Below are 21,648 nucleotides of genomic sequence, written 5' to 3' on the forward strand. Positions count from 1 at the left end.
AGTGGTCCGAGTGGTTAAGGATATTTGAGAACTACATTGGTGCCATTGATGCTTATGCGTTTTCCCCTGCAAGGAAAATGGCCTTGTTCAATCACTTGGGGGTAGCAGGGCAACGTGTGATGAAGCAGAAAATGAAGGTTTAGATTTATTAACGCTTAAACGTAGTGCTGAAATAATCATGTGTGACATTAACCGAACTAATAAAGATTGTACGGGGACAAAATGTGCCCTCAGAGTAGTTTGCCATCATTTATACGCGTGCTTTATATAACGTGGTGAATTAGAATTGCACTAATCTGACATAATCATAAACGTGTGCTACGATTTGCTTGTTTGAAATGTTTTAGCTTAGCATTACTTTAGCGGAGGCTTTGGCCTAGTTGCCCGGTCTCACGGTTTAGATGCTCGTATTTTTCCACTGTGCTAATAAACGTGTATTCTTGCTTGAAGCTGTACTTTTCCACAGAAACTGTTCACATGCTTATCTTAAAGTTAGTGCCAGCCTGGCATATTTTCTCTTTAATTCAAGGTCGACTTGCAGGTGCGGACAATGGAGGCTCTGAGAGTAAGCTAATTGGGAGACAATGTTGCAACTTGCGTACCCATCTCCAAGGATAATGTATGCTTAAGTAAAAGCTTGAGAACTGTCATTTTTGATTGGTCAATTTGAAGCTAACCTATGAACCCTCCAATGGAGACCCTACTGGATTCGAACTGTTGTCTATAAAACCCAGGTGCACGAGAAGAAATTGGAGATCTTTGCTCTCTATCATCGGACATCCCGCCATTTTAGACTTCGTAGCTATTATGGCCCACTTTGCTGCGACGCCATTTTGATAGACTTTGATTCTTTCTCTAATCGAGAGAAAGAGACTTTAAATGATTCTTGCCCTAGAGACTGTAACTTTGATTTGATCCCTTTGCATGAAGTAATAGTTTTACCTTGCTGCCGTGAGGCATTTGCCCCGTTCACCCCTGCCCCTTTGCCCCGTCCCATGCCGATCGAAAATGGTACCCATGCTGACCGAAGAACGGTACCTGTGAGACGAAGACTTCCTTGTATGCTGATCGTAATTGGTAAATATGAAAGGAAATTGTAAAATTGCATTGTGTTTCTTTTAGGTAACCAACTGCTGATTTTGGTAAGATCCCTAGCTAGGAGTTTTCTAAATTAATGTTGCTAAATTGTTTTTGCATGAAGTCCCACATGCCGATGCTAATTCGAGGTTAGACGAGGATTCCATATGTCGCACGATGCAATTTGAGATCTTGTTATGCTGACTAAATGTATGCCATTAGTTCATTACAGATTATCGTATTAGTGATTTGCATTGCCATTATCGAATGCCTTGTGATTCAAATGCTTCATAGATTACACTTGTTTCGACGTTATGGACAGCTATTAATGTTCATATATGTTTATCATTTGGTGTTGAGACACATTTATATTGTGCTAGCTTTGTTAATATAGGGAAATAAATTCACTAACTTTGCAATAAACTGGTGTGGTTATTCCTGACTGAAAGGTCAGGGTTCGCCGAAATGTATTCTGGATTAATTGTTAAGTGTTATGTTGTTCAAGGTGTTGCTTATGTTCGTTATTGATTATTGATTTGATGCGACTGATCGATATAAGAGTACAGAGAGTTCCCACTTAGTCAAAAGATTCATCGGCCTAAAGAGCGTCCGAACGCAGGTAAAATCATTACTACGGACCGCTCTATCAGTAGATGGTAGCAGAGGACGGTTACGTCTTTTGGGACCCTGTACTATTAAAGTACATGGTGTCGAATTAACGGTTACGCATTTTGAGACCCCACTCGAGAAGTTGAATTAGATTTTCTTGGATAAAACGGATTGACAAGATGATGATGGGCTAGGTCCACCGCGACTTTCCCGGGATCTCGGAGCTTGCGAATGGAGAGAACGGAGGTGTGGAATCAGCGTTGGCGGTACTAGTGATGGTATGAGTGAAGTTAGGGTTTTGCGCTTGCACAGCTTATTGCCGCAGGGTGTGTGAAAAGGTTGCGAGGATTTTCTTTTTGAGGATAGCGGAGGTGCGACTCCGAGTGTAGAAGTAGTGAAGTCGTCGAACTTCATAGAGATAGCGGAGGTGCGGCTCCGAGTGTGAGAGTAGGGAAGTCGTCGAACTTCATGTGCGTGTGGCGCTTTGTGCATAAAAAGGTCCACGTGGTTGTTGTTGTTGAGGCGGGCCCTGCGAGGTCAAGAGACTCCGGAGTATGTTGATCCATGTTGTGGTCTGGGCGGTTTAGTAGGTTGATCGGGCGTGGTCAACGAGTCAGTACGTGTGTTAGGGAGTGAAAGAAACTTCGACTTCAGGCTTTGACAAGATTCTAAGTGCACTAGAACAGATCATTGACAAGTTGAGAGTAGGTCTGCGGGTCAGATTTGCTTGCGAATGTGGGGACTGAGAAAGACGGAATAGCGGCCAGAGGCTAGTGAAAAGTCCAGAGGCTAGTGAAAGGTCCCTAAGGTCCTGAAGCGATTGTGTTACCCTTCCTGTAGTAAACCGACAGATCTGTTTTATTTTTGGTAGCTCGCAATATAGGCAGAAGTTGTTACGAGTGGAGGTGAGTGAAGGAAGACTAGCCGCGAGGCTTTGTCAGCCGCAGTGTGTGTGAGTGTGACGTCTAAGAGCCGCGCTGGGATAGGTTGGTTGCAGAGAAGGGTCGCGCACGGATTGGACGCAGTCCGTGGGACTCGATTGGAAGGGGAAAGGCAGGTGAAGAGTATTCCGGGAATTAAAGTCACCTATTGATTACAGTCTTGTGGAATTGAAGTCACCTATTGGTTATAAACTTGGTTAAATAAAAGACGAGAAAATGAAATTCTTTAAAGCATTCAGGAGCGCGATGAAGGGGGAGTCTTACATTAAAGCGAGCGTAGGAGAAGAGACGCCGCCCGAGGGTACACCAGCTTACATTGTAATGGAAGAAAAGGGGGTAGCTCCGTGTCTTTGGCTAAAGCAATGGCACAAGTGGACAGAGAAACATGGGAGCGTAGCGTTCCCGATACATGGGACATTCAATATAAGGATTTTAGAGAATTTGAGATTCACGATGTACGACATGAAGGTGCCTCCAAGGCCAGCACAGTTTGAGGCTCTAGCAATTTGGGAACTAATGGCCAGACAGCAACAGCAAAAGAAGTTCGAGACCAGAATGAGGAAGGTAGAAAAGACACTAGCGGATGCTAGGTGGGATAATGCACAGAAGGTGTGGAGGTCAGATGTATTGCAGGGGATAAAATTGTTCCCCGCAATTACTAAGGAAGGAGAGGAGACAGGTAAGAAAGCAACCTGTAAGACAGACAGAAAGTGTTCCAAGGATAGAGAGGACGAGGAAAAGTTGAGAAGAGAAGAGGAGTTAGAGGATGAGGAGTTGATAATGCAATTGCTGAACGACCGTCCACCGCCTTATGCAGAGAATGGACAAGGTCCAAGTACCAGTTCTGCCCCTCCGGCACCAGTACAGAACAGTGAAACCCAGAGTTCAGGAGCGTCATCGGGATCTAAGGACCCGAGTCTGCTGTTCACCCCGCAGATACCGCAGGTTAGGAGAATATATCCAGATGTGCCCGTGTTGAAACCAGCAGAAAATTATCAGCCGCAGATGCCAGGGTACTATAACAGTGATAACAGTGCAGGAATGATTCTAGATCCAACCGTAAGGGGAGTACAGAATGGTTACAACCCAACAATGGCACAAGCTGAATCAACTCAGTTTTTGATGCCTCAAAAGCAGATGCAGGGAGGAAACGCACATGCTCAAATGACGGGGAGCCAGATGGGCATGCCGGCAATGATGACCCATGGTGTGGGAATGAACATGCCTCAGAACATGGGGAATGGACAGAACCCAGACGCGATATCACTACCCATTACTGTAGGTCCAGCGGTACCTCTGTATAGTCAGCCTAATTCGGGTCTGAACAGTCAGGGATCAATGCTGCAGAATGGGACAGAAAGAAGGTGCATAGAAAACACTCCAGGGATAACTCCGATAGCGGCTCAGTCAACTGGGTCTGGGTCCTTGATGGAGTTTAGTCCCATATGTGCTCAGTCAACACTGGTGAGGTCGAGCCCCCCACTGATAATACCTCTCACATCGAACACTGAAAAGCTGCCGCAGCCATCGATGGCAGTCGATGTGAACGCTACCCTGATGGGGGTGAATGCGCAACAGCTGACACAGTGGTTCAACAGTCTGAACTCCACACAAAATTCAGCTAGTGGGAAAGGAGAAGACTATATGAATAGGGTCAGGTTGAACATGGAAGCACAAGAATTGGTGGAAGGGACTATGGGTGTGAACAGGTTAGAGTCCTACACGGAAGAAGAGCTGAGGTATCTATGTCCCAGGATTACGAAGGAAGTGAACAAGATACATAAGAGCTTGCAGGAAGCAGCTGACAGAAACGGGGTTGACATAGACAAGACGAAACACTTGAGCAGGAGCTACAGGTTAGATTTTGGGACCACAGATTTTGAACACATGAGGTCAGCAGGCATGAAGACACACCTTAGAGAATTGCTGCAGAGTGCACAAGTGTGGAGGTGCTTAGACAAATGGGAAAGCAGGTGGGTAAAGAGGAAGGACAAGAGGAGGGACAGTGCTACAGAGCACAATGAGAAAAGACCGCAGAGTAGTGATACAGTAACAATGCTACCAATGAGGGAGACAGCAGGAGGAAAATTAGTACATGTACCATGGCACAGAAGCGACATTCAGTCCTTTACGGATGATTTTCCCAAATTAAGAGAGAAACCGATTGAATGGTATCAGCAGACTGATAGGTTTGTGAAGCTTGCAAAATGTCTTTGGGAAGACCTGAATACTCTCTTTGAGATTGTGGTTCCGGCAGATTTGTGGGAGGATTGCAAAAGAGCTGTAGGTTGGCCGACAAGTGAACCAGAGAGGGACAGGGAGACAGGTGCACCATCACCTTTGGTGATGAGCTTGTACTATAAGGTGATTGAGCATTTGAAAACGAAGGTACCCGCGAAGAACGTGGATTGGCAGAAGATTGATCGAACTGCCCAAGAGACTAAAGAATCGATTCATAGTTACTATGAGAGGTTGTTGAAGGCGTTCAAGAATTACAGTGGCACGGAAACAATAGAGGCGAAGGACATGCTCCATTTTGTGTTCAGATTTGTGGAAGGGCTAAGACCAGAAATAAGTCAAATGATAAAGTCGCATTTGATTTGTTGGCAGTCTAAACCGATTGACGAAGTTTTGACTTATGCGAAATACTGTAGCGACGAAATTGAAGTGAAACAGAAAAAGTTGAAAGAGAAGGTGATGATGATGCAGCTTAAGGCAGCTCAGACAGGTTTGCAAGGTCTGCAAGGCTTGCAAGGGATGCAAGGGTTCCCACAGCAGATACCGCAACAGCAGTTGCAGTTGCAGGGAAACATGGCGTTTCAGCCACAGGCCAGGGGCAGAGGCCGAGGAGGTTTTGTGAATAATGGTCCGGATTTGAACACTGTTGTGACGGGTGTGCAGGCAATGAAGAAGGTGATGCCGTGTCACGTGTGCGGAATCGTGGGTCATTGGAAACGCGAGTGTCCGATGGTGGTGCAGGAAGGTGCAGGTGCAGGTGCAGGTGTTGGTCAGCAAAACAATGATGTCAATGCATTTCAGACAATGAGGGGACCGAAATTGAGAGGTCCAAGCTCAAATTTTCAGACTGTAAATCAATTGCAGGGATTACAACCTATGCAGCCGCAGCAGATGCAGATGCCTCGTATGCAGATGACGCAAATGCAGCCGATGCAACAGCAGTTACCTATGGTACCTAATCAGCAAATGCAAATACCATTGGCACCAATGAGTCAGCAGCAAGTGACGATTCCTCCACAGGTAACGGGTCAGGTAATGAGTACAAATGGCACCGTACAACAGTTCCCATTACACAGTGAGAGTGGAATAAACAACGTATGGGAGAGTGAAAGTTCAGGAGAAGAAGGAGATTGTGTGCTTGCGGCATCCTTGGAAGTTGATCAAAGGGGTCCGTACGTAGAAGGAAGAGTAATGGGTCATCGTGTCTCATTCTTGGTTGACACGGGAGCCACACGTTCAACAGTTAAGAGCAGTGAAGTACCAAATTTGCCACTCTCAGGGAGGACAGTTCAAGTGGTGGGAGTAGCAAACAGACACCTGACAAACCCAATTACAGATCCAGTTCCAGTCAGCATCGGTAACTATCAAGGGGTGCATCAGTTTGTGGTATGTGACTCAAGCCCGATAGCACTATTAGGAAGAGACCTATTGTGCAAATTAGGTTGTTCGATCATGTGTTCAAACGAAGGAATAACAATACAGACGAGCAGTGATGGGGAAGAAGAGGACAGTGTAGAGGGGGACGAGATGGAAACTGTAGATGAAGAATATCCTCTGATTTGTCTCTTCCCGATGATAACTGAAGAAGATATCCCAGCTGAATTACGGGAAACAGTCGGAAAGGAAGTGTGGGACATGACAGGGAAAGAGGTGGGATTGATGAAAGGAGTGGAACCTGTAAAAGTGACTGTAAAGCCCAATGCAATCTTTCCCCAGACCCCACAATACCACATGCCACAAGATACCCTCATGAAAGTTGCTCAACTCATTGACGAATTTGTAAAGCAGGGGGTACTGAAAGAAGTGTTAAGCAGTCCATGTAATTCACCAATAATGGGACTAATAAAGCCGAGTGGAAAGGTCCGACTCGTGCAGGATTTGAGAAAAATAAATGACATCATAGTCAAGTGCTGCCCTGTCGTACCGAATCCAGCTGTGATAATGTTTCAAGTTCCTTGCGATGCTGAATGGTTTTCAGTCATCGATTTGTCACAGGCATTCTTTTCTGTGCCTCTTCATGAGGACAGCCAATTCCTCTTTTGTTTCAAATTCCTAGACAGAGTGTACAGTTGGTGTCGAATTCCTCAAGGGTTTTCTGAGTCACCGTCAATCTTCAATCAGATTCTAAAGAAAGACCTGGAAGGATTAGAATTGCCATTCGAGTCAACCCTAGTACAGCACATTGATGACTTACTGGTTGCATCAAAGACAGAAAGTGGCTGCACAGCCGATACCATTGCTCTGTTGAACCATTTGGGAAGGAATGGACAGAAGGTGTCTGTAAAGAAATGGCTCCCTGTTGCAGTTACCCCCCACTTTTTGCCTGATACTGATGCTGACTTGACTGAGAAGAGTGCTGGGACCCTGCTAACCAGGCCCCAGCACCAGTGTTCCTTCACCTAAAATGTACCATTGTATCCACAATTGGCACACCCTGGCATTCAGATAAGTCCCTTGTAACTGGTACTTCTAGTACCAAGGGCCCTGATGCCAAGGAAGGTCCCTAAGGGCTGCAGAATGTCTTATGCCACCCTAGAGACCCCTCACTCAGCACAGACACACTGCTTACAAGCCTGTGTGTGCTAGTGAGAACAAAATGAGTAAGTCGACATGGCACTCCCCTCAGGGTGCCATGCCAGCCTCTCACTGCCTATGCAGTATAGGTAAGACACCCCTCTAGCAGGCCTTACAGCCCTAAGGCAGGGTGCACTATACCATAGGTGAGGGTACCAGTGCATGAGCATGGTACCCCTACAGTGTCTAAACAAAACCTTAGACATTGTAAGTGCAGGGTAGCCATAAGAGTATATGGTCTGGGAGTCTGTCAAACACGAACTCCACAGCACCATAATGGCTACACTGAAAACTGGGAAGTTTGGTATCAAACTTCTCAGCACAATAAATGCACACTGATGGCAGTGTACATTTTATTGCAAAATACACCCCAGAGGGCACCTTAGAGGTGCCCCCTGAAACTTAACCGACTGTCTGTGTAGGCTGACTAGTTCCAGCAGCCTGCCACACCAGAGACATGTTGCTGGCCCCATGGGGAGAGTGCCTTTGTCACTCTGAGGCCAGTAACAAAGCCTGCACTGGGTGGAGATGCTAACACCTCCCCCAGGCAGGAGCTGTGACACCTGGCGGTGAGCCTCAAAGGCTCACCCCTTTGTCACAGCCCAGCAGGGCACTCCAGCTTAGTGGAGTTGCCCGCCCCCTCCGGCCACGGCCCCCACTTTTGGCGGCAAGGCTGGAGGGAACAAAGAAAGCAACAAGGAGGAGTCACTGGCCAGTCAGGACAGCCCCTAAGGTGTCCTGAGCTGAAGTGACTCTAACTTTTAGAAATCCTCCATCTTGCAGATGGAGGATTCCCCCAATAGGGTTAGGATTGTGACCCCCTCCCCTTGGGAGGAGGCACAAAGAGGGTGTACCCACCCTCAGGGCTAGTAGCCATTGGCTACTAACCCCCCAGACCTAAACACGCCCTTAAATTTAGTATTTAAGGGCCACCCTGAACCCTAGAAAATTAGATTCCTGCAACAACAAGAAGAAGGACTGCCCAGCTGAAAACCCCTGCAGAGGAAGACCAGAAGACAACAACTGCCTTGGCTCCAGAAACTCACCGGCCTGTCTCCTGCCTTCCAAAGAACTCTGCTCCAGCGACGCCTTCCAAAGGGACCAGCGACCTCTGAATCCTCTGAGGACTGCCCTGCTTCGACGACGACAAGAAACTCCCGAGGACAGCGGACCTGCTCCAAAAAGACTGCAACTTTGTTTCAAGAAGCAGCTTTAAAGAACCCTGCAACTCCCCGCAAGAAGCGTGAGACTTGCAACACTGCACCCGGCGACCCCGACTCGGCTGGTGGAGAACCAACACCTCAGGGAGGACCCCCGGACTACTCTACGACTGTGAGTACCAAAACCTGTCCCCCCTGAGCCCCCACAGCGCCGCCTGCAGAGGGAATCCCGAGGCTTCCCCTGACCGCGACTCTTTGAATCCTGAGTCCCGACGCCTGGGAGAGACCCTGCACCCGCAGCCCCCAGGACCTGAAGGACCGGACTTTCACTGGAGAAGTGACCCCCAGGAGTCCCTCTCCCTTGCCCAAGTGGAGGTTTCCCCGAGGAATCCCCCCCTTGCCTGCCTGCAGCGCTGAAGAGATCCCGAGATCTCTCATAGACTAACATTGCGAACCCGACGCCTGTTTCTACACTGCACCCGGCCGCCCCCGCGCTGCTGAGGGTGAAATTTCTGTGTGGGCTTGTGTCCCCCCCCGGTGCCCTACAAAACCCCCCCTGGTCTGCCCTCCGAAGACGTGGGTACTTACCTGCAAGCAGACCGGAACCGGGGCACCCCCTTCTCTCCATTCTAGCCTATGTGTTTTGGGCACCACTTTGAACTCTGCACCTGACCGGCCCTGAGCTGCTGGTGTGGTGACTTTGGGGTTGCTCTGAACCCCCAACGGTGGGCTACCTTGGACCAAGAACTGAACCCTGTAAGTGTCTTACTTACCTGGTAAAAACTAACAAAAACTTACCTCCCCTAGGAACTGTGAAAATTGCACTGTGTCCACTTTTAAAACAGCTATTTGTCAATAACTTGAAAAGTATACATGCAATTTTTATGATTTAAAGTTCCTAAAGTACTTACCTGCAATACCTTTCGAATGAGATATTACATGTAGAATTTGAACCTGTGGTTCTTAAAATAAACTAAGAAAAGATATTTTTCTATACAAAAACCTATTGGCTGGATTTGTCTCTGAGTGTGTGTACCTCATTTATTGTCTATGTGTATGTACAACAAATGCTTAACACTACTCCTTGGATAAGCCTACTGCTCGACCACACTACCACAAAATAGAGCATTAGTATTATCTATTTCTACCACTATTTTACCTCTAAGGGGAACCCTTGGACTCTGTGCATGCTATTCCTTACTTTGAAATAGCACATACAGAGCCAACTTCCTACATTGGTGGATCAGCGGTGGGGTACAAGACTTTGCATTTGCTGGACTACTCAGCCAATACCTGATCACACGACAAATTCCAAAATTGTCATTAGAAATTGATTTTTGCAATTTGAAAAGTTTTCTAAATTCTTAAAAGACCTGCTAGGGCCTTGTGTTAGATCCTGTTTAGCATTTCTTTTAGAGTTTAAAAGTTTGTAAAAGTTTGAATTAGATTCTAGAACCAGTTGTAGATTCTTAAAAAGTATTCCAACTTTTAGAAGCAAAATGTCTAGCACAGATGTGACTGTGGTGGAACTCGACACCACACCTTACCTCCATCTTAAGATGAGGGAGCTAAGGTCACTCTGTAAAATAAAGAAAATAACAATGGGCCCCAAACCTACCAAAATACAGCTCCAGGAGCTTTTGGCAGAGTTTGAAAAGGCCAACCCCTCTGAGGGTGGCAACTCAGAGGAAGAGGATAGTGACTTGGAGGAAAATTCCCCCCTACCAGTCCTATCTAGGGAGAACAGGGTCCCTCAAACCCTGACTCCAAAAATAATAGTCAGAGATGCTGGTTCCCTCACAGGAGAGACCAACACCTCTGAAATCACTGAGGATAACTCCAGTGAAGATGACCCCCTGTTAGCCAGGATGGTCAAAAGATTGGCTTTGGAAAAGCAGCTCCTAGCCATAGAAAGGGAAAGAAAAGAGATGGGCCTAGGTCCCATCGATGGTGGCAGCAACTTAAATAGGGTCAGAGATTCTCCTGACATCCTAAAAATCCCCAAAGGGATTGTAACAAAATATGAAGATGGTGATGACATCACCAAATGGTTCACAGCTTTTGAGAGGGCTTGTGTAACCAGAAAAGTAAACAGATCTCACTGGGGTGCTCTCCTTTGGGAAATGTTCACTGGAAAGTGTAGGGATAGACTCCTCACACTCTCTGGAAAAGATGCAGAATCTTATGACCTCATGAAGGGTACCCTGATTGAGGGCTTTGGATTCTCCACTGAGGAGTATAGAATTAGATTCAGGGGGGCTCAAAAATCCTCGAGCCAGACCTGGGTTGATTTTGTAGACTACTCAGTAAAAACACTAGATGGTTGGTTAACTGGAAATGAAGTGTGTGACTATGTTGGGCTTTATAATTTGTTTATGAAAGAACACATTTTAAGTAACTGCTTCAATGAAAAGTTGCATCAGTATCTGGTAGACCTAGGTCCAATTTCTCCCCAAGAATTGGGAAAGAAGGCAGACCACTGGGTCAAGACTAGGGTAACCAAAACTTCCACTGGGGGTGACCAAAAGAAAGGGGTTACAAAAACTCCCCAGGAGAAAGTGGGTGACACTAGAAACAAAGAAAAAGAGTCCTCTGTAGGCACCCAAAAACCAGAACAGGTGGGTGGGCCCCAAGACACAACCCAAAACAAAGGTGGGTACCAGGGTAAGAACTGGGATGCCACTAAGGCATGGTGCCACAACTGTAAACAGTCTGGGCACCACACCAAGGACACTTCTTGTCCCAAAAACAAACCCCAGAACAAAATTCCAGGGGTAACCAGTGTAGCCATGGGAGATGACTCCTCAGATGAGGAGGTCTTCATAGCCTTCAACTGGAAACAGGGCCCAACAGGTGAGTTGGAGATTCCAGAGGGAAGTAGACACTTCCACCACCTACTGGTGAATGGAATCCCAACCACTGCCCTGAGAGACACTTGTGCCAGTCACACTATTGTGCATGACAGGCTGGTGCTCTCAAACCAGTACATCCCAGGTGAGACTGCCAGGGTAAGAGTTAGCCTAGACAGGGTCACTAAGAGGCCTGTGGCTTTAGTACCCATCGAAGTGGGTGGCACTCTTAGCTGGAGAAGGGTAGTAGTCAGTACAGACCTCCCCCTTGATTGTCTCCTTGGAAATGACTACCCAGAGGTTAGTCAGAGCCCAAGAGAGGAACTGGTCCAGTGCCAGTCCTCTCCCAAGGATTCTGGAAGTCCTGCCTCTGCAGTAAATGCAAGCAGGCCCCAGAAGAAGAAGAAAAGAAAACAGAGTAGGAAGGGTGGACAACCTTTAGCCAAGGTTACAGCAAGCCAAGGAGATTCTGCTCCAGTAGGGGAGAACTCCAAAAATGGCCCTGATAAAGTCCAACCTGACCCACAAGAAGTCCTGGCTAGTCAGGCAACTGTTAAGCCTGAGTGGGTGGCTCCTCAGCTAACAGAAGAAAGAGTGGAAGAAGGGTGTTTACTACAAGATGTGGTAACCCCCCACTCTAATACAGCAGACAGGCAACCTGAACCCAAAGAAGCCTGTAACTTAGCCCCTTCCCTTTTAGGTGAAGAGCTAAAGGTGTGGTTCTGGGCACTGACAGCTGTCAGTGGCCTCTGCTGGGTGTTAGCCTTTATGGCTGCACTATCCTTAGCATGGTGGTCTGACCCCATGCCAAATAGCAAGTTAGGCCCCCTGACCCTATTGGTCATGGTGGGGTTACTCCAGCTCTGGGTAACCTCTTTGGGTAAGCTAGGGGTAACCCTGGCCAAGATAAGGTTAGCAGAGGTGGATACCTCTAAGACCAAAATAGAAAGAATGGGTGGAGACATTGAAGAGGCAGACAAGAGGCAATTCAGACTAGGTCCTATCACTGTGGAAGTAGGTCAGTTCCCCAAAGGGAATGACCTGAACAGAAGGATGTAAGGCAGAGTAGGCCCTGCAACTAACCAGCCTATTTCTCCTACTCTTCCTCGCCTGACAGACTAGGAAGACTCTCCCAGCTTGGGCTGAGTCTCCTGGCCTGTGGGCTGGGGGGGGCTTGTGTAAAGAAATGGCTCCCTGTTGCAGTTACCCCCCACTTTTTGCCTGATACTGATGCTGACTTGACTGAGAAGAGTGCTGGGACCCTGCTAACCAGGCCCCAGCACCAGTGTTCCTTCACCTAAAATGTACCATTGTATCCACAATTGGCACACCCTGGCATTCAGATAAGTCCCTTGTAACTGGTACTTCTAGTACCAAGGGCCCTGATGCCAAGGAAGGTCTCTAAGGGCTGCAGCATGTCTTATGCCACCCTAGAGACCCCTCACTCAGCACAGACACACTGCTTACAAGCCTGTGTGTGCTAGTGAGAACAAAATGAGTAAGTCGACATGGCACTCCCCTCAGGGTGCCATGCCAGCCTCTCACTGCCTATGCAGTATAGGTAAGACACCCCTCTAGCAGGCCTTACAGCCCTAAGGCAGGGTGCACTATACCATAGGTGAGGGTACCAGTGCATGAGCATGGTACCCCTACAGTGTCTAAACAAAACCTTAGACATTGTAAGTGCAGGGTGGCCATAAGAGTATATGGTCTGGGAGTCTGTCAAACACGAACTCCACAGCACCATAATGGCTACACTGAAAACTGGGAAGTTTGGTATCAAACTTCTCAGCACAATAAATGCACACTGATGCCAGTGTACATTTTATTGCAAAATACACCCCAGAGGGCACCTTAGAGGTGCCCCCTGAAACTTAACCGACTGTCTGTGTAGGCTGACTAGTTCCAGCAGCCTGCCACACCAGAGACATGTTGCTGGCCCCATGGGGAGAGTGCCTTTGTCACTCTGAGGCCAGTAACAAAGCCTGCACTGGGTGGAGATGCTAACACCTCCCCCAGGCAGGAGCTGTGACACCTGGCGATGAGCCTCAAAGGCTCACCCCTTTGTCACAGCCCAGCAGGGCACTCCAGCTTAGTGGAGTTGCCCGCCCCCTCCGGCCACGGCCCCCACTTTTGGCGGCAAGGCTGGAGGGAACAAAGAAAGCAACAAGGAGGAGTCACTGGCCAGTCAGGACAGCCCCTAAGGTGTCCTGAGCTGAAGTGACTCTAACTTTTAGAAATCCTCCATCTTGCAGATGGAGGATTCCCCCAATAGGGTTAGGATTGTGACCCCCTCCCCTTGGGAGGAGGCACAAAGAGGGTGTACCCACCCTCAGGGCTAGTAGCCATTGGCTACTAACCCCCCAGACCTAAACACGCCCTTAAATTTAGTATTTAAGGGCCACCCTGAACCCTAGAAAATTAGATTCCTGCAACAACAAGAAGAAGGACTGCCCAGCTGAAAACCCCTGCAGAGGAAGACCAGAAGACAACAACTGCCTTGGCTCCAGAAACTCACCGGCCTGTCTCCTGCCTTCCAAAGAACTCTGCTCCAGCGACGCCTTCCAAAGGGACCAGCGACCTCTGAATCCTCTGAGGACTGCCCTGCTTCGACGACGACAAGAAACTCCCGAGGACAGCGGACCTGCTCCAAAAAGACTGCAACTTTGTTTCAAGAAGCAGCTTTAAAGAACCCTGCAACTCCCCGCAAGAAGCGTGAGACTTGCAACACTGCACCCGGCGACCCCGACTCGGCTGGTGGAGAACCAACACCTCAGGGAGGACCCCCGGACTACTCTACGACTGTGAGTACCAAAACCTGTCCCCCCTGAGCCCCCACAGCGCCGCCTGCAGAGGGAATCCCGAGGCTTCCCCTGACCGCGACTCTTTGAATCCTGAGTCCCGACGCCTGGGAGAGACCCTGCACCCGCAGCCCCCAGGACCTGAAGGACCGGACTTTCACTGGAGAAGTGACCCCCAGGAGTCCCTCTCCCTTGCCCAAGTGGAGGTTTCCCCGAGGAATCCCCCCCTTGCCTGCCTGCAGCGCTGAAGAGATCCCGAGATCTCTCATAGACTAACATTGCGAACCCGACGCCTGTTTCTACACTGCACCCGGCCGCCCCCGCGCTGCTGAGGGTGAAATTTCTGTGTGGGCTTGTGTCCCCCCCGGTGCCCTACAAAACCCCCCTGGTCTGCCCTCCGAAGACGTGGGTACTTACCTGCAAGCAGACCGGAACCGGGGCACCCCCTTCTCTCCATTCTAGCCTATGTGTTTTGGGCACCACTTTGAACTCTGCACCTGACCGGCCCTGAGCTGCTGGTGTGGTGACTTTGGGGTTGCTCTGAACCCCCAACGGTGGGCTACCTCGGACCAAGAACTGAACCCTGTAAGTGTCTTACTTACCTGGTAAAAACTAACAAAAACTTACCTCCCCTAGGAACTGTGAAAATTGCACTGTGTCCACTTTTAAAACAGCTATTTGTCAATAACTTGAAAAGTATACATGCAATTTTTATGATTTAAAGTTCCTAAAGTACTTACCTGCAATACCTTTCGAATGAGATATTACATGTAGAATTTGAACCTGTGGTTCTTAAAATAAACTAAGAAAAGATATTTTTCTATACAAAAACCTATTGGCTGGATTTGTCTCTGAGTGTGTGTACCTCATTTATTGTCTATGTGTATGTACAACAAATGCTTAACACTACTCCTTGGATAAGCCTACTGCTCGACCACACTACCACAAAATAGAGCATTAGTATTATCTATTTCTACCACTATTTTACCTCTAAGGGGAACCCTTGGACTCTGTGCATGCTATTCCTTACTTTGAAATAGCACATACAGAGCCAACTTCCTACAGTGTCTCCTTCCAAGTTGCAGTTCCGTCAGAAGAAAGTGAAATACTTGGGTCACCAAATAGAGAAAGGGTCACGGAGAATAATGAAGGAAAGAATTACAAGTATACTCCAAATGAGTCCACCAAAGACAAGGAAGGAGGTGAGGAAGTTTTTGGGAATGGTGGGCTATTGTCGCCAGTGGATCCCCAACTTCTCGTCTCTAGCAAAGCCCCTATTGAAATTGACCCAGAAGGATGCTTTGGATGAAATTGAGCTGAAGGGAGATGAGATGGATGCTTTTGTTGAACTAAAAGAATGCATGTGCAGGGCTCCAGCTTTAGGTATGCCTGATTACACGAAGCCTTTCACATTGTTTTGTCATGAACGTGATGCATGTTCTTTGTCTGTCTTGACCCAAGCCCATGGTGGCGTAAACAGACCAGTAGCGTATTTTTCAGCTACTTTGGATCCGGTTGCAGCAGCACTCCCAGGGTGTTTGCGCGCCGTAGCAGCAGTTGGTATCAGCCTCACTCAGAGTGAAGGAATAGTGATGGGACACCCAGTAACAGTCATGGTCCCTCACTCAGTTGAGATACTTTTGACCCGCTCCCGAACGCAGCACATGACAGGAGCAAGACTTACAAGGTATGAAACGATAATTCTGGGCTCACCGAATGTGCAGCTGAAAAGGTGCACTACGTTGAATCCAGCAACCTTGCTTCCTGGTGAAAATGCCGAAATTGAGAACGCTGAAGACGTCGAGCATGACTGCCTTCAGGTGACTGAATTTTGCACAAAACCTCGACCAGACATCAAGGATACTAAACTTGATGAAAACGACCAAATTCTTTTTGTTGATGGTTCATGTCTAAGAGATGGGATGGGGATTTTGAAAGCAGGATATGCTGTATGTACTGTAACAGGAGTCTTGGAAGCGGGATGGCTTCAAGGAGTCTATTCTGCCCAAGTATCAGAACTTGTAGCCCTTACAAGAGCATGTCAACTGTCTGCATTGATGAAAGTCACCATTTACACTGATAGTCAATACGGGTTTGGGATTGTGCATGACTTTGGACAACTATGGTCACAGAGAGGTTTCCTGACTTCTTCAGGATCCCCAGTGAAGAACGGGGAGAGGATAAGGGAATTGTTACATGCCATTCAAGTACCAGCTGAAGTTGCAGTGGTAAAGTGTAGTGCTCATACGAAAGGACAGGACTATGTGTCTCTGGGAAATGCATATGCGGATCAAGTCGCAAGATTTTGTGCTTTGAACTGTATATTACTAAGGGATGATTGGAATACGATAAATGAGCCAGAACTCGAACCAGCTGAAGCATTTGCCTTGAAGGTTGTAGATACAATAGATGAACTAAAAGCATTACAAAATAATGTCAGGGAGGATGAAAGAGATTCCTGGATTAAATCACAATGCATAAAGAGACAAGACGAGTTATGGGTTTCACATGAGGGAAAATATGTTTTGCCAAATAGTCTCTTATCACAGCTTGCGCGGTTCTATCATGGGCAAGCTCACCTAGGGAGAGATGCCATGATAAGATTGTTCAAAACTGATTGGTTTAACCCCAGATTTCGCCAAGCTGCAGAAGCAGTTTGCCATCGATGTGTCACTTGCCAGCAGATGAACCCAGGAAAGGGAACAGTTGTGAACGCGAGTCACATTGGTAGGGCAAGCAGGCCTTTTAGTCGAATGCAGATGGACTTCATTGAGATGCATGGGGGTCTGAAATATGTGCTGGTGATTGTATGCATTTTTAGTCACTGGATTGAGGCATACCCCACACGTAGAAACGACAGCCTTACAGTTGCCAAGCTATTGTTGAGGGAGTTGATACCACGTTTTGGATTCCCGATCTCTTTAGAATCAGATAGGGGAAGTCACTTCAATAACGAGGTGATAAAGTTACTTTGCGAAGCGCTGAACATTGAGCAAAAGCTGCACTGTAGCTATCGCCCTGAAGCCTCAGGACTGGTGGAGCAGATGAATGGTACGCTGAAATCGAGAATGGCAAAAATATGTGCATCGACAAATCTGAAATGGCCTGACGCATTACCCTTAGTGCTAATGTCAATGAGAAACACTCCTGATAGAAAGACTGGATTGTCTCCGCATGAAATTCTCATGGGCAGGGCTATGAGACTTCCTGCAGTTCCCGCAAACATGCTTTTGAATATTACAGATGATATGGTGTTAGACTACTGCAAAGGACTGGCTGACGTGGTTCGCTCTTTCTCTCACCAGGTGGAAGCGACCACCTTGCCACCGATCCAAGGTCCAGGACACGCACTGAAAGCAGGTGACTGGGTCGTGGTAAAGAAGCACGTGAGAAAATCGTGTCTGGAACCCCGTTGGAAAGGCCCTTTCCAAGTGATCCTGACGACAACTACCGCTGTGAAGTGTGCGGGGGTTCCCAACTGGATTCACGCCAGTCACACAAAGAAGGTGTTGTGTCCCACAGATGAGGAAGTTGAAGCGCTGAAACTACCAGTGCCTGATAAAGCAGTGCCGAGTGCTGAGACAGAACAAAAGCGAACTGAAAGCGAACAAGCAGAAGCAGGAGAGAAAGAGATATTGTTGGAGGGCGAAGAGTCCGACTCACTTGGGGAAGACCCAGGAGAAAGTTCAGACAGCGACGAAGAAGCTACAGGTGACAAAGAACCTGAAGCAGCTGAGGGGAGCAAAAAGACGGAAGCAGCTGAAGGTGACAAGGAGCCTGAAGCAGCTGAAAGTGATAAAGAGCCTGAAGAAAATAACGGTGACGAAGGGCTCGAAAAAGGTGAAAAAGCAGGAGAGCCTGATCAGAGGAGGGCTTTCCCAGAAGCAGACGATACAGAAAAGGAAAAAGAGAACGTGATCGATTCCCCAGAAAGAGGGAACGAAGCAGAACAGAACGAAAAGGTTCAAGCTTCCACAGAAAAGACTGCAGGTCCATCAAATGGGCATGGTGCAAAGAGAAGACTAAGTATCTCGCCAATAAAAGAAAGGGGTAAAGAAAGTTTGAACGACGGAAGAAGGCCAAAAGTGAAAGAGAAAAGAAAGGAAGTGACTGTCGTGGAACAATCGTCAAGTGAGGAAAAAGACTTGACAAAAGAGGAAAGTACCAGCGAAGCAGAGTCGAAAAGGGAAGCAAAATTGAAAAGAAAAAGGATACCAAACAGGAGGTATTCCAGTCCTGAATGGGCATATGCAGTCAATGATGATTGGACAGACGAGTTTGTATCTCTAAGCATCGAGAACGAAGAAGAAGAAGAGATACCAATAGAAAAGAAAAGTTTCATAGACTCTGTCGATTGAAAGAGTAAATGATATTGTTCGCTACAATCTAACGTGAAAGAAACAACCAGCTGAGACACTGTTAAACCGGATGAGACATTTGCTAAACTGATAAAGACTGAGTTATTGCCGAATTGAGACAAATGCTGCTAACCGATAAGTGACTGGCCTTTTGAAGAAGACGGTGTGAACATTGCGCTTGTTCAGCTTTGTAACTGAAATGCTAAATAGTTTCATTTATAAGTGCTTCTAGCTCTCTGATTCTATACAGATCATGACTACGCAAAATAATAGAAAGAGATATTGTAAATATGTGTGTATAGGCTTGGTAATTACATGTGTAATAATAATAATGGCAATTGTGTTTGGAATGCATGGAAAGGGTGAAAGTGAGAATATCGAGGCTTCTACTATTGCTCCTGTTACTGTCACTGAACTAACACCATTGAAAAGACTAGCATTGGATGAGAGGCTCTTGCATGATAAGAAAGAGCTTTCGTATAACGTTTTCTATCGCTTACTAACAGAGTATGTTGAAACTATGGATGCGAAAGATTGTTATGTGTGTACACAGATACCGACATCAGTAAAGGAAGGGGTAACTTATCACCACATGCCTCTTACATATGGGATTACATGTAGTATAGTAATGTCTAGGTTTTATGGTCAAACTAACATACAGTATTTTTACTCGAATTATGATGTTACCTTTGCTTATGTTCCTATAATAGCGCAGCTTAGCCAGACGGCTAAAGATTGGGATGCTAAAATAATGAGGGAATTTTTCGAGCCAATGCAACCTTTTGAAACGGCTCATGCTCATAGGGAGAACCTTACTTGCTCAGTCTCTGCTGTAGAAATAAGCTTTTTAGATCGCACAGATGATAGAAGGGCACAAATGAATGCGAAATTAGAAAAGGAGTTAAGTAAGAGGACTTCAGTAGATAACTATGATTTTGCTGCTATAAAGACGCAAGGGAAAATAGTTTTAGACGCTTGGCATGTAGGGAAATTTTGTATATATCGAGGTGAATCCTATTATGACAATATTTTTGTAGGAGCGAGTGAATGCAAACATACGTTTATTTTTAAGGCCAAATGGACATTCATGATGAACGGACTTGACCCTGTCATTCCAGGTGTATATTACATTTGTGGGCATAATGCTTATTATCGTCTTCCAAAGGGATGGTGGGGGAGATGTTATTTGGGTATAGTGTTCCCAAAGGTTTATCAACTGGATGACGTATCGATGATTCAAAAGACATCTGGATCCCATCGTATCCAGAAAAGAGAGACCGCAGCTGCTGTGGTAGGTGATATATTTGGAGCCATGATTCCTTCATTAGGAGTTGTGCTGAATTCCATCAAGATAAGAAAGTTGTCTACTATAGTGGATAACATGCTGACAAAGTTTTCAGGTGCTATAATCCTGATAGATGCTGAACTTGCAGCGGAAAGAGCTATGACTCTTCAAAATAGGCTTGCTTTAGACATTCTTTTAGCAAAGGATGGAGGCGTTTGCAAAATGATTGGTGCACGTCACTGTTGTACCTATATACCTGATAATAGTGTGAAGATTAAAACTATGCTTGCTAATCTAACAAAAGAAAGTGCAGATTTGAAGGAATTGAAAGAACCAGGAGTGTGGGAGAAGGTTGGAAAGGGACTTGCTTCAGTGGGACATTGGATTGGGGGAATTTGGAATGGAATATTATCGAAAATAATAGAAGGAATATTAATAGTAATAATTTGTGTACTTGGAATTTGGGGAATAAAAAGGGGAATAATAATGATTATGGAAAGAATTAAAAGAAGAAAAGAAGAGAAAATTATGAAAAGAATGGCAGAAGAATACAAAGCGCAAACTAGGGGTACTAAAAGGAAAAGGGAACTGACAGAATTTTAATGGAATAAAATTTGTGGGCGTGGTTTGGTGTGATGACAAGTAGTCATCAGAGGAGGGATTGATGAAGCAGAAAATGAAGGTTTCGATTTATTAACGCTTAAACGTAGTGCTGAAATAATCATGTGTGACATTAACCGAACTAATAAAGATTGTACGGGGACAAAATGTGCCCTCAGAGTAGTTTGCCATCATTTATACGTGTGCTTTATATAACGTGGTGAATTAGAATTGCACTAATCTGACATAATCATAAACGTGTGCTACGATTTGCTTGTTTGAAATGTTTGAGCTTAGCATTACTTTAGCGGAGGCTTTGGCCTAGTTGCCCGGTCTCACGGTTTAGATGCTCGTATTTTTCCACTGTGCTAATAAACGTGTATTCTTGCTTGAAGCTGTACTTTTCCACAGAAACTGTTCACATGCTTATCTTAAAGTTAGTGCCAGCCTGGCATATTTTCTCTTTAATTCAAGGTCGACTTGCAGGTGCGGACAATGGAGGCTCTGAGAGTAAGCTAATTGGGAGACAATGTTGCAACTTGCGTACCCATCTCCAAGGATAATGTATGCTTAAGTAAAAGCTTGAGAACTGTCGTTTTTGATTGGTCAATTTGAAGCTAACCTATGAACCCTCCAATGGAGACCCTACTGGATTCGAACTGTTGTCTATAAAACCCAGGTGCACGAGAAGAAATTGGAGATCTTTGCTCTCTATCATCGGACATCCCGCCATTTTAGACTTCGTAGCTATTATGGCCCACTTTGCTGCGACGCCATTTTGATAGACTTTGATTCTTTCTCTAATCGAGAGAAAGAGACTTTAAATGATTCTTGCCCTAGAGACTGTAACTTTGATTTGATCCCTTTGCATGAAGTAATAGTTTTACCTTGCTGCCGTGAGGCATTTGCCCCGTTCACCCCTGCCCCTTTGCCCTGTCCCATGCCGATCGAAAATGGTACCCATGCTGACCGAAGAACGGTACCTGTGAGACGAAGACTTCCTTGTATGCTGATCGTAATTGGTAAATATGAAAGGAAATTGTAAAATTGCATTGTGTTTCTTTTAGGTAACCAACTGCTGATTTTGGTAAGATCCCTAGCTAGGAGTTTTCTAAATTAATGTTGCTAAATTGTTTTTGCATGAAGTCCCACATGC

The sequence above is a fragment of the Pleurodeles waltl genome, chromosome 9 (assembly GCF_031143425.1).
Source record: "Pleurodeles waltl isolate 20211129_DDA chromosome 9, aPleWal1.hap1.20221129, whole genome shotgun sequence".
NCBI lineage: Eukaryota > Metazoa > Chordata > Amphibia > Caudata > Salamandridae > Pleurodeles > Pleurodeles waltl.